Source organism: Danio rerio, chromosome 21 (assembly GCF_052040795.2).
Source record: "Danio rerio strain M-AB ecotype USA chromosome 21, GRCz13ab, whole genome shotgun sequence".
Lineage (NCBI taxonomy): Eukaryota > Metazoa > Chordata > Actinopteri > Cypriniformes > Danionidae > Danio > Danio rerio.
In genome coordinates this window covers 41,302,501-41,315,996 of record NC_141041.1, presented here as the reverse complement: position 1 = coordinate 41,315,996, position 13,496 = coordinate 41,302,501, and the positions used below count along the sequence as shown (strand labels likewise).

The 13,496-nt window shown below is 35.5% G+C and overlaps 2 protein-coding genes and 1 long non-coding RNA gene across 4 annotated transcripts in view; 2 read left to right on the top strand and 1 right to left on the bottom strand.

Annotated features, from left to right (window-relative positions):
* LOC147838928 (uncharacterized) overlaps window positions 1–13,496 on the top strand; it is a 619,529-nt gene that overhangs the window by 17,196 nt on the left and 588,837 nt on the right. The gene's annotated exons all lie outside the window — the stretch shown is intronic.
* wwc1 (WW and C2 domain containing 1) overlaps window positions 1–13,496 on the top strand; it is a 462,139-nt gene that overhangs the window by 385,484 nt on the left and 63,159 nt on the right. The gene's annotated exons all lie outside the window — the stretch shown is intronic.
* LOC141380000 (uncharacterized) lies at window positions 1,514–3,372 on the bottom strand. Of its 2 annotated transcripts, none has more exons than XR_015520915.1 (3): window positions 3,035–3,372; window positions 2,433–2,941; window positions 1,514–2,399 (listed from the first exon to the last, which is right to left on the bottom strand). It is a non-coding gene; the product is annotated as an uncharacterized LOC141380000 (long non-coding RNA). The 2 variants fall into 2 exon arrangements; XR_015520914.1 differs by having other exon boundaries at window positions 1,528–2,204; window positions 2,861–2,941.

Sequence of the window (13,496 nt, the reverse complement as noted above, 5' to 3'; positions counted from 1 at the left end):
GCCACATACCCATTTGTCAAATTCTAGAATGAAATATATATGGAAATGATGGCTAGGGAACATATCAAAAGCATAAAAGCTCCACAGTGTCTCACTAAAACTTCAACCGCTTCACAAAAGAAAAAAAAAAATCTTCAAAAGTGTGTAAAAACCGAAAGCTTTTTCTGCTGGTAGCCACAGAGAACATGTAGGAGATTCAAGAGCTCTTGTAAAGCGGCCGGCGGATTCCCTTGGGTGATCAGAACAGGCTCCATCAACCTGCATCACTTTTTTAAAAAGCTGAGCTGCTCAACCTTCCTGTTTAGATCAAAGCTCTCATCCTTTTTGTCCTGTTTTAATATGGAAGGATGAATGTTATAGGTTTTGCTCTTGCCTTTTTCGTCATATCAGATGTGCTGTGGGGATCCAGGGCTTTTTATATTTTGTGGAGGGGATCATGCAGTGTGAGCGTTTTATTTAATTATTAATTTTTTTGTGGGGAAAAAGGAAATGAAGAAGGCTCAAATAGAGATGCCTGCAGTGGAAACTAAAATGAGCTTTTTTTTTTCTAGGTTGCTGAGCTGTCTAACTTTTCAAAACATTTTTTTCATCTGTGCCTGAAGCTATACTGCAATTCATGAAATGATTAACACTCATCATACGCATTAAATAATGTTCTTGTTTAATGAATGGTCTTCTGGCAGCAACGTACTGTACATCCAAAGTTTTTTTTAACCCATTTTAACACACAATAGTGACCTTTTTATGTCTGAAAGCTCTGATAGAATTGACTGTGGCTTTAGGTAAGACGTTCAACTTTTAAATAAAAAAAAAAAGATTGTTTTGAATAAAATATTTCAATGTCAGCCTATTGTTATTCAGAAATTTTTGATTTCTGTGAGCATTAAGATTACAAAAGTTTTAAGTAGATTTGTCACATTTTCACCCCATGCTACAGTCTGAGAAAACAGCTGTATATATATATATATATATATATATATATATATATATATATATATATATATATATATATATATATATATATATATTTATAACGGAGGCCAGCTAGTGTGTGCTGTGCAGGTAAACCTCACTTCTCTGACCTCTAAAATTGCTCTAGCGACAGAAGCTAGAGGCCATGGTGTTTAGCCTCTTTGGTAGAACGCCTGACTCCCATGTGGAAGGTCGCCGGTTCAATACCAGCTCAGAGTGGGTTGGGTTGTGTAGGACTGGTGGGGTTACATTGGTGCTGTGACCCGGATGGGAGTGAGGTTTAGGGGGGTGAGTGTAATGGAGGCCAGCTAGTGTGTGCTGTGCAGGTAAACCTCACTCCTCTGACCTCTAAAAGTGCTCTATTGACAAACGCTAGAGGTCATGGTCTTTAGCCTCCTTGGTATAGTGCCTGACTCCCATGTGGAAGGTCGCCAGTTCAATACCAGCTCGGAGGGGGTTGGGTGGCGTAGGACCATCGGGGTTACATATACATATATATATATATATATATATTTTTTTTTTATTGATTTATTTATTTTTTACTTATAACTTGTGTTCTAGTTGATCATTTGATATCAGAAGTGGCTTATATGAAAGACAAAAGCCTCTAGATTATGTGGATTTTACCAAAATAAAATATGATCATACCTTGATTTTTAATTATTTAATTGGGACAGTAAAGTCTGACTTAACAGAAATATGTGAACAGTATAGAATATAAAGTAATGGTGCAATGGAAAAATAATTAATATTGCTTTTCTTAACACTGCATTCATACATCTCTGCAATGACTCAAATAACTTATTAATCAAGTCATCTGGAATGGCAAAAAAAGTGGTCTTGCAGGCCTCCCAGAGTTCATCAAGATTATTTGGATTTATCTTCAATGCCTCCTCCTTCATCTTATCCTAGACATGCTCATTAAAGTTCATATCTGATGACTGGGCTAGCCAATCCTGGAGCACCTTGACCTTCTTTGCTTGCAGGAACTTTGATGTTGAGGCTGAAGTATGAGAAGGATTGCTAACCTGCTGTATAATTTGCCCTCTCAGGTGGTTTGTAATGTAATGGGCAGCACAAATGTCTAGATACTTTTTGTTGTTAATGTTGCCATCCACTCTACAGATCTCTTGCACGCCCCCATACTGAATCTAACCTGTATGATTTTTTCTTCACCACACTTGACTGATTTCTGTGGGAAACCTGGGTCCATGCGGGTTCCAATAGGTCTTCTGCAGTAATTGTAATAATTATAAAAAGCTTTGAGGAAATACACACATTTGACATATGATTTCTTAAAACAAGACATTGTTTTTTGCTTTTTTTTTTTACTAGAAAAGCTTCTTGATTTATATTTTAAAAAAATATTAGGACTACAAACAAGACATATATATGAGCAATATCACACGAGTAACAGTGCGATATGGCTGTATATCAGCACTGGTGGGACGCTACGGCACTCAGCCTGTGGCCTTGTGCCAACGCACGCCTCTTACCAGTGCTGATATACAGCCATATCAAACTGTTACTCGTGTGATTTTGCGTTTATACAACAGTTCGACGACACATTCGTATCTACATAAAAGAAAATTAAACACAGAGATTCTAAAAACCCTTTTGTATTAGAAACTATTTCTTCTGCCGTCTTCATTTACATCAAAGCTGACGTCAGAACAGCAGAAGCCGTTACTAATTCACCAACGTCCCGAAAAAAACAGCGCAATCACTACCAGATTGCTGTTGTGTTTGGGATAAGGAAAAATGTTAAACACATGCAGGCATTTCTTTTTTCTTTCTGCCAACACACATTCCTGATATGCGAGTAAATCGGTATAAATACATCACTACAACATATAAAAGAGAGGGATTGACTTAGAATATCACTCACCAGCATACCTGCTAACATTTGTCTCCCAAATCTGGGAGACCGGGGTGAGGGTGTATTCGGGGGTGAAGTCTCGGAATAACACTGTTGAGATCCGGGATAGGAAAGTAATTGTATTAAAATGGGCACTGTTCTTATAAATAAACTGTGTAGATATCGACTTAGAATATCACTTACCAGGTTAATAATGATTTGATCAGCTGTAGTTAGAAATCACACTGTTTTAATCTTCTAAGCAAGGGCTTATTATGTGGTCCTGGCGCAATCTTGAGGATAGACAACCCCAATTGTCTTTGGCTAACGGATATTTATACAACAGTTCTGTCAGGTTCTCAGATCTGATTGGCTGATAGCCATGTTATATTCTGCAATATCAGAACTCCTACAGCCTCTTTACCCTTTGTGTATTACTCCGCCCACATACAGCCAGCTAAAAAACAGACACTGCAGATCTAAAGTTTAAAAGATGCACACTCAACTGTTTAACTGTCAGCTTATGATTTGAATCCGGAAGAAAGTAGTTCCTCATACAAAAGAGACTCCCCATGTTTGATTTTGTTTTTATATACACATTTATGCCATCAAACTGTTGTATAAACGCAATATCACACGAGTAGCAGTGCGATATGGCTGTATATGCGGCCAACGCACGCCTCCCACCAGTGCCGATATACAGCCATATCACACTGCTACTCGTGTGATATTGCTCATAAATATATATATATATACCTGTATATATATATATATAATTCAAACCAATTTTTTTATACAAATCAATTCAATTAAAAATAATTAAAACATACTAAATGAAACAGAAATGTCAACAGTAAAATCTAAAAATCAATAAACTATTAATTTATGAATAAATTAGCAATTAAAGCACATTTTCTTTCTCCTTCCACTTAAAAGAAATATGAAAATAGTAAATTTCTTCCAAGATGTTTACTGCTTCGAGATAAAACATGAGCTTATTAAGAATGATGGTTTTTAACGCAGCAGCAAATGCACTTTTACTTAACACAAACACTATTTTAAAAGCCACTTCATTAAATGTTCACTGCAGCCTTCAAGCTACTTCGTCCCGTGTTATTGTTTTGTAATGAATTGTTCATTAAATTCCTAAATCTCATTTATAAAAGCGCAGAACCTTGAGATGAAGAGCTCTTGATTGCAGTGGACTGCTTATGCTGTATTTATCTTATATATATTAAAAAAAGAGAAACATTTCCCCTGGTTAATAGTTTTACTCCTTTGAACAGTATTAAGCTCCAGTAATTTGCATGCAGGTCTTGCATAGTCCTCCTTGGAATATCATTAGGGGGTATGCTGTGTAATCTCACTAGTTTTAAATTTAAAGAGCCGTTTTAAGTCTTAAAGGGGATTTTGGGATGATGGAATATGAAAGTCCTTATCTGCTGTCCATGTCATTCACTAAATGTTGGTGGTCGACACATTCATTTTAAACACTCTAAATGTCACTGGAGGCATCATGAATATTGTTGTTGGTGTTGTGTGAATTTATATGCGTCGATTATACAGATGTAACAACCTCAAAGTAAAAACCACTGTGAATTTTGAAAAATATATGTTATATTTATCAGGATTATATTATATTATGTTATATTATATAAGGGCGATGCAGTGCCACAGTAGGTAGTGCTGTCGCCTAACAGCAAGAAGGTCGCTGGTTCGAGCCTCGGTTCAAGTGTCGTTTCTGTTCCTGCGTCCGCGTGGGTTTCCTCGGGTGCTCCGGTTTCCCACACAGTCCAAACACATGTGGTACAGGTAAATTGGGTAGGCTAAATTGTCCGTAGTGTATGAATATGAAAATGTAATATAAAAACATATATATATATATATATATATATATATATATATATATATATATATATATATATATATATATATATATATATATATAAAAAAATAATAGTAATACCAATTTTGAAGTCCCCTGAAATAATTTTCACTGAATTTGTTGTTAACTAAGGTGGCACATTTTTGGATACATTTTATTTTAAGGTGCAATATTCGCTATTGAGAAACCATTAAATATGACATTTAGCTCAATAAATGTAATCTGGTTCAGGTATTGGCTAGTATAAGGGATGTAGAATAAGAAAAATAAATACAAGTAAATAGCCAATATCTTATTAAAAAGCCCACATTAATAGTGGGAATAGTTTTTTTAACACTTCCATTAAACTGTAAACAATCAGAGTCTAAAAAAGGCTGGGCCCAACCCAACCTTGGGTCAAATATGGACAAACACAACTGTTGGACTCCAAAAGTGTAATTTAAGTAACAATAAAAGCAAACATTTTAGACCACTCTGATGATTCTGACAGAAGACTAGCAGAGAGTAAACATGTACACCTACCTGGCCCCTAACCCAAACCCCCAGTGACATCATTTGAAGAGGGAGGAGCTGGAGCTCCAGCTCATCACATGTGGCTCAGCAGCGATAACCACTTTCCTTTAAATGATCAAGGACTGCCCACAATGCTTTTTAACTGAAAGGTTTACCAACCAATCACATTTTGTTTTGTGGCGCATTATGTTTAGGGGTGTTAAAATGTCCACAGATTAGCCGCGTTTACACTGTTGTGCCTAAATCAAGTGTGCCAGGGCCAGTTGCGGAGCATCCTCTGAGGCAGCGGGCGGTCTTTTTGGCCCGCCGAATACCTTGGGCCAAAGAGGGCCAACTGGGGCTTCGGGGCAGAGTAAAAGGAGAGGCAGAGTTTGCCCGAGTCTAGTAAAGAAGGTGTGCCGCAATTAGAATAGTTTTCAGATCACACAGGAGTACATGTGGCAAAAAAATAAATAAAATAAAATAAATAAATAAATAAGGAAAAGAAAAACATAGCTGGTCAGTTTAAAATAAGCTATTCCATTAAACACCTTAAAGGCTAGGGGTCTTTTTGTTTATGATCGCACTTATGTTTCCCTTTTAAATGTAAAGGTGTTGCATAAAATAAACAAGTACTTTTAATTAAATATTTGTGACATTTCTTTGCTGCGTCCTCCTTGATGTTTTAATAATGTATAATTATTTTTTACACCATATTAAGGACACAGCCAGCAGTAACGTTTAGTTGTTGAGAGTTTTGTCAAGTGTGAATGGTGTGTTTGTACATGAAACATTTTAGATGTGTTTAGAGGCATGTGTATGAGAGACTGGATGAAAGAGTGATCGCTTCACAGCTCTGTCGATGCGAGTTTCTTTCTTTCTTTCTTTCTTTTTTTCTTTCTTTCAAGGTGCATCAACAGTATTGAGCAAAAGCTGTGAATACTTATGTACATGTGATTTTTTATTTTTTTATTTTTTTATTATATATTTTTTTTAATGTTGATATTTGGTGCCCGTTTAATCAGGAAGTGACGATTTTGTTCTCTTTGACTCGTTGGATGGAAACGCTGCTTTATTCGCACATATCTTTTATGCGATATTCCAGTTTTGCACATAAATTTAATTAATATTATTGGATGGAAACATAACTATTGCCTACATTACAGTCACACAAAGAACAAAGTCACGTACGAGAATGGCTTGTCCTTTTTTTAATAAATAAAGCTTCAATTTACTAACCTTCAGCAAGGACAAGTAGCCTAGATTAATGGGATTATTATTCTTTTTAAAAACTATTTTTAGTTTTGCTTACATTGTAAATGTCATATCAACCTCTATCACTTGATCAATAAAAAAGGCAGACACACAAGTGCACTTATAAATCCATTAAAACTGATCAACGTGTATAAAAGTGGGAACGTGTGTTAAGATTTTACAAACGTCACACATAACATTACTTTATTAAACTTAAATATTTAAATACTTTAAATGTAAAATTAACTTAGCTTTGTTTTCCCATGCTAACTGTCTCTGTTTCAATGAAGAAGTTTTGTTGCTTTTCAAAATATATGGTCATATTTGCTATAACTATGCATGAGCAGATCAAATTCAGCTGGAGAAAGAAATGATGATCTCTTTTTTTAAGATGTTGCCATAGTCACTCGTAATATCTGCGCTCTATTGATACTGCCTTTTTAAAGTCGCAGTGTGCGCGCTTAACTGTGAGTTGGTCTACTCAAAGTTGATTGACCCAACTCAGATCATCTGTTCTGAAATCGAAAACTCAGAGTTTTTAATCTCTCTGTAAATCAACTCAGAGTTTAAGTTTAAACTCTGAGTCTTTTAAACCTACTTACTGAAACAGGCCCCTGTTTTCCTAGAGATTTTCAGATGAGTCGATTTTTGGTGCTTTCAGTGCACTTCAAAAGTTGGGTTTCAGCATTCTTTATGCTCATCATTGGCGAGTGAACTATATGCAAACACTTGGAATGACAGTCAGTGACTCTTAAATTCCTCATCGTATTATCGTTTTCCCAGAGTGAGGAAGTGGATATTATTGCATCGCACTCAAAACCATCTACACAACATTCACCTAACCATCAATGTCATTTAAACAGACTGTTTACTTTCAATTACTGCTTGGTTCTGTATATTGATTACTTTTGTTTGTGTGGACTATATATACATTTAAGGAAATTAAACAAGAAGAAGAAGAAGAAAAAAACAGGCTTGTGAAGTATTGGAAATTTCAGTATGTGTGAAATTAAAAATTCTGTGAACTTCCTCAGTGTAACATCTTGCGTACATAGAGGAGGTGTTACAATATGTACCCTGAGACACAACATAGGCAAGGTAAGTTTATTTATAGAGCACATTTTATACACAATGGTAATTCAAAGTGCTTACATAAACAAGAATAAAAGAGACAAGAGAATAAAAAAAACACGATTAAAACAGAATAAAATGTGTTAAAACAGGTTATAAAAGAATGAAAAAGAAAAGAGACATAATAGTGTGATTTGTGACATAGCACAGTGCTCATTCAATAAAGGCACAGCTTAACAGATGTGTTTTCGGTCTTGATTTGAATGTACCTAAGGTTGGAACACATCTGATTATTTCTGGAAGCTGATTTGGGGCACAGTAGCTGAAGGCTTATTCACACTGCTTCGACTAAATCCTTGGAATTTGAAATTTACTTGATCCTACAGATCTGAGCAATATGTTATGTATTGAGGTCCTAGGCCATTTAGTGATTTATAGACAAGTAGTAATACTTTAAAATCTATTCTTAATATAACTGGGAGCCAGTGTAAAGACCTGAGGACAGGTGTGATGTGCTCTGATTTCTTGGTTCTGGTCAGAATCCTGTACACAGCTTTCTGGATGAGCTGCAACTGTCCGACTGTCTTTTTGGGAAGGCCAGTGAGGAGTTTATTATAGTAATCCACCCTACTGCTGATAAAAGCATAAACACATTTCTCCAAGTCTACACTGAAAACAAAGCATCTAATTCTTGCAATGTTTTAAGTGACTGATTTGACATGACTATTGAAATTCAGATTTGACTCCAGAATCACACCAAGATTCTTGACCTTATTTTTTTGTTGTTTGACCCTTAGAGCCAAGGTATGCATTCAACTTGAGAACCTCATCAACATAGTGGACTACTATGACAAATATAATTCTGACACACATCCATTCTAAATATATAGTGCATCCAGAAAGTATGAACACCACATTTTGTTACTTTACAGCGTTCCCATTAAGCAATTTTGTGTTTAGACATCTAAACTTAGACTTGGCTGTCCTTGAAAATCTAACAGATGTCTAAAAATGTATTAGTCATCAAATAGACAGGAATGAATGAGTCTATTTAATAACTAGTCTACCCTCATACAAACACAACTCCTGTTTGTGCAAATGAAACTTACAGTTGAAGTCAGAATTATTAGCCCCCCTTTGAATTTTTTTTTTCTTTTTTAAATATTTCCCAAATGATGTTTAAGCGAGCAAGGAAATTTTCACAGTATATCTGATAATATTTTTTTCTTCTGGAGAAAGTATTTTTGTTTTATTTCGGCTAGAATAAATGCATTTTTTTATTTTTTAATTACCATTTTAAGGACAAAATTATTAGCCCCTTTAAGCTATATAATTGTTTCGATTGTCTACAGAACAAACCATCGTCATACAATATATTGCCTAATTACCCTAACCTGCTTAGTAAACCTAATTAACTTAATTAAGCCTTCAAATGTCACTTAAGCTGTATAGAAGTGTCTTGAAAAATATTTAGTAAAATACTATGTACAGTCATCATGGCAAAGATAAAATAAATCAGTTATTGAGATGAGTTATTAAAACTATTATATTAAGAAATGTGTTGAAAAAAATCTGTTTAACAAAAATTGGGGAAAAAATAAACAGGGGGGCTAATAATACTGACTTTAACTGTATGTTTTTAATGACTGGTTTTCTTTGCAGAGCAAAGACATTTGTGAAAGATATTTAAGGTTACTTCTGTTTACTAAATATTTCTAAGCTTTTGTGTTTCTTACAAATGCTACTGCTACTACTTTGCATCTCACTCAATACACTGAAAAATGGTTCATTGCAAATTTAACCAACCAAATTAAGTTGTACATTACAATATTTTTAAATTCAGTCCATATGAATTACTTACAATCACATAAAAAATGTAAATCCAATGAATCTTTTCTTCAGTGTAGTTTTTTTTTTTTTGTGTGCATCTGTTAATACATATTACTGGCAAAGAGTTAATAGATGTATAATGAAACTGCAACTTTATACATGCAACAATGCAGCGAATATTAGGAAAAAGTTTATTTAGATTGAATGATTCACCAATCAGAAAAAGGCGACAACTTTTCAGACAGATGTCTAACCAATATAATCCATTTAATTCACTCAGAAATCTAAATTATAAATGTGAGAATGCTTTTAAATATATTATTATATGGGCGTTTTGAGTGGCCTGTTTAGTGACCTGGTGCAGTTACTTCTTAGTTTGTTTTGTTCATAAATGTGAACCTGCCTATCATGTTCTGATAAACAATCAAACAATTGGCCAGTGGAATACCAGAATGAGATAGATTTGTCTCGAAAACTAATACATTTGCCATATTTTAGGTGTGTTGAGAAATCACTCTGACCTAATGGACATCAAACCAAGCTATATTATTAATTATAATGGGAAATGCATTATGTAAAAAGAATCAGTGTCCGATTCTATGAGAGAGCACATTAGTTATCACTGAAAACAAAAGTGTCTCTTCATCTAAACTGTTGTGTAATTGCTATTTTCCAAAGAAAGATTATTAAAGCAATATATATTGCCATTACCCAGTTTTCGCAAACAACATAAAAACCCATTATAAAAGATTAAAAAACAAGACCACAATGGATGAAATATGGGGGCTAGTCCGGGATCTGATCCCAGACAAGCCCCCATCTTTTTGCTATTGTGATACTGTTTTTGTTTGTCTGTTTCATTTTGTTAAGTTAAGTGATGTTTCATTAACTACAACGTTTGTTATTGTGAGAACTGGCAAAGGCCACATGTTTTAACACTAAAGTCTTCACACCCATCCGACTGTTAACAGCATACCCAATATACAGTTAAAGTCAGAATTTTTAGCCCCCCTGTTTATTTTTTTTCACAATTTCTGTTTAATGGAGAGAAGATTTTTATAATAAATTTCTAAACATAATAGTTATATAACTTATTTCTAATAACTGATTACTTTATATTTGCCATGATGACAGTAATATTGATAATTCCTAATGATAATGATTAATGATATTTTACTATATATATATATATATATATATATATATATATATATATATATATATATATATATATATATATATATATATATATATATATATATACATACATACACACACACACACACACACAGATGAAACCAGAAGTTTACATACACTCTAAAATAAATAACCTAAAAAAAATCTGATTACCTAAATTATTTACATTTGCTAAATGCCAGAATAATGGGATAATTTATTTTTGAGAATTTTTTATTAATTTCTAGACAGCCAAATTGTACATACATTTCCTTGGTATTTTAGCTTTGCTTTTAAACTGTATAACTTTGGTCAAGTGTTTTGGGTATCCTTCCACAAGCTTCTTATAATAGTTTGAAGGAATTTTGGCCCATTCCTACTGACAGAATTGGTGTAACTGAGTCAGATTTGTAGGCTGTCTTGCTCGCACAAGCTAACTCTGCTCACAAATTTTCTATAGGATAGAGCTCAGGGCTTTGTGATGGCCACTCCAAAACATTCATTCTGTTGTCCATAAAGCACATATTAACTAATTTAGCAGTATGCTTAGGGTCATGGTCTGTTTTGAAGACCCATTTGTGGCAAAGTCTTAATTTCCTGGCTGATATCTTGAGATGTTGCTTCAGTAATTAGGCTGGCTTGAGAAACAAGCCAGACTACTGAAATCCTATTTAAACTTATTATTTTTTTTATTAGGCTGGCTTGTCAAAGCCAACCTACTGTTATCCTATTTAAACTTATTATTATTATTTTTATTTATTCTTCTTCTGAGACTAAAATTCAAAATCTATCTGCTCCTTGAACTTTCAAACTATTACCACCAAACTCACACCAGACCTCCAAACTGGTCTGACTCTTTATGCTATATCTTTTCCGACTGATCCGACTTTCGGTTTTCCGAAAAATGTCCCGGGACTGTCGGAAAAATCCCATAGACTTAACATTGGATCAAACTTTGTGCCCTTATAACTCTGCGTCAGACTGTTGCACAGACTTCTAACTGGGCTCATTTAACTCAGACTATCAAACTGCCAATGACTGATCACCTTTAAACTTTCTAGCCACGCCCTAGCAACCACTTTTGGACCCTAGTAACTGTCCCATAGACTTCCATTCAATAGACTCTCATTGACTTAACATGGGATCAAACTTTGTGAGCTCATAACTATGAATCAGACTATCCTACAGACTAATGGCTGAGCTCATTTAACTCTGACTACCAATCTGCCAATAACTGATGAGCTTTTAACTTTGTAGCCACACCCCTAACTACCACATACTGCACCCTAGCAACTGTCCCGTAGACTTCCATTACAAAAGACTCTCATTGACTTAACATGGGATCAAACTTTGTGAGCTCATAACTCTGCATCAGACTGTCCTACAGACTTATGGCTGAGCTCATTTAACTCAGTCTAGCCAGCAGCCAATCACTGATGGCCTTTTAACTTTCTAGCCAAACCACTAACTACCACATACTGCACCCTAGCAACTGTCCTATAGAATGTAATTAGCTGTGCTATCAAATGCTTATAATTCTAACATGCTAATGACATGCCAATCATGCTAGCAACATGCTACTCATATGCTAATCATGCTAATGACATGCTAACTCATACTGGAAACATGCTAATGACATGCTAATTTGTACTAGAATCATGCTAGTAACATGCTAATTCATACTAGACTGATGTTAATAACTGGCCTACATGCATATCTTTGCTTAGCATTGTCCTATTGACTTGGGGGATGGCTCATCTGACTCAGACAACCAATGAGCATCTCAATATGATAATGAAGCTCACAAGCCACGCCCCCAAATTGATTCCATAGACTTCCATTAAAATAGGCCAAGATGCATATCTTTGCATAGCAGTGTCATAGAGACATGGGGGTTGGTTCATTTGACTTAGACAGCCAACCACATTCAAGTGCACTCTGTAACCTCGCCCATAGCAACAAAACAAAGTACCCTAGCAACCATTCATCAACAGCTATATCTCAGCATCCGAACATCGTAGAGACTTGGAGATTGGCTCGTTTGACTCATGCTAGCAAACGGAACTTCCTATATGCTACACATGCTAGCAGTGATTAGCTACATGCTAATATTGACTAGCCAAGTACTGTAACTTGCTAGACATGCTTACTTAGTTTAAATGTTTTATCAAGCATGTATGTGAGGCTTGCCTAGTAACCACCCAGGGTACCCTAGCAACTGCCTAGCAACCACCCAAATTACCCTAGCAACCGCCTAGCAACCGCCTAGCAACGGCCTAGTAATGCCTTAGTAAGGGCCTAGCGACCACTCAGGACACCCTAGCAACCGCCTAGCAACGCCTTAGCAACCAATTAGAATACCCTAGCAACCACCTAGCAACACCTTAGCAACCACCTAGCAACCACTTGGGACACCTTAGCAACCGCCTAGCAACACCTTAGGAACCACCTAACAACCACTCAGAACACCCTAGCAACTGCCTAGCAACACCTTAGCAACCACCTAGCAACCACTCAGGACACCCTAGCAACCCCCTAGCAACGCCTTAGCAACCTCTCGGAATACCCTAGCAACAACCTAGCAACCACTCAGGACACCTTAGCAACCACCTAGCAACACCTTAGCAACCACCTAGCAACCACTCAGAACACCCTAGCAACCACTTAGCAACCACTCAGAATACCCTAGCAACCACCTAAGCATGCTATGTGACATGCTAATTCATACTAGAATCATGCTAGTAACATGCTAATTCATACTACAATCATGCTCATGACATGCTAATTTAAAATAGAATCTTGCTAATAACAAGCTAATTCATGCTAGAATCATGCTAGTAACATGCTAATTCATGCTAGAATCATGCTAGTAACATGCTAATTCATGCTAGAATCATGATAGTAACATGCTTATTTATACTAGAATCATGCTAGTAACATGGTAATTCACAGTAGAAT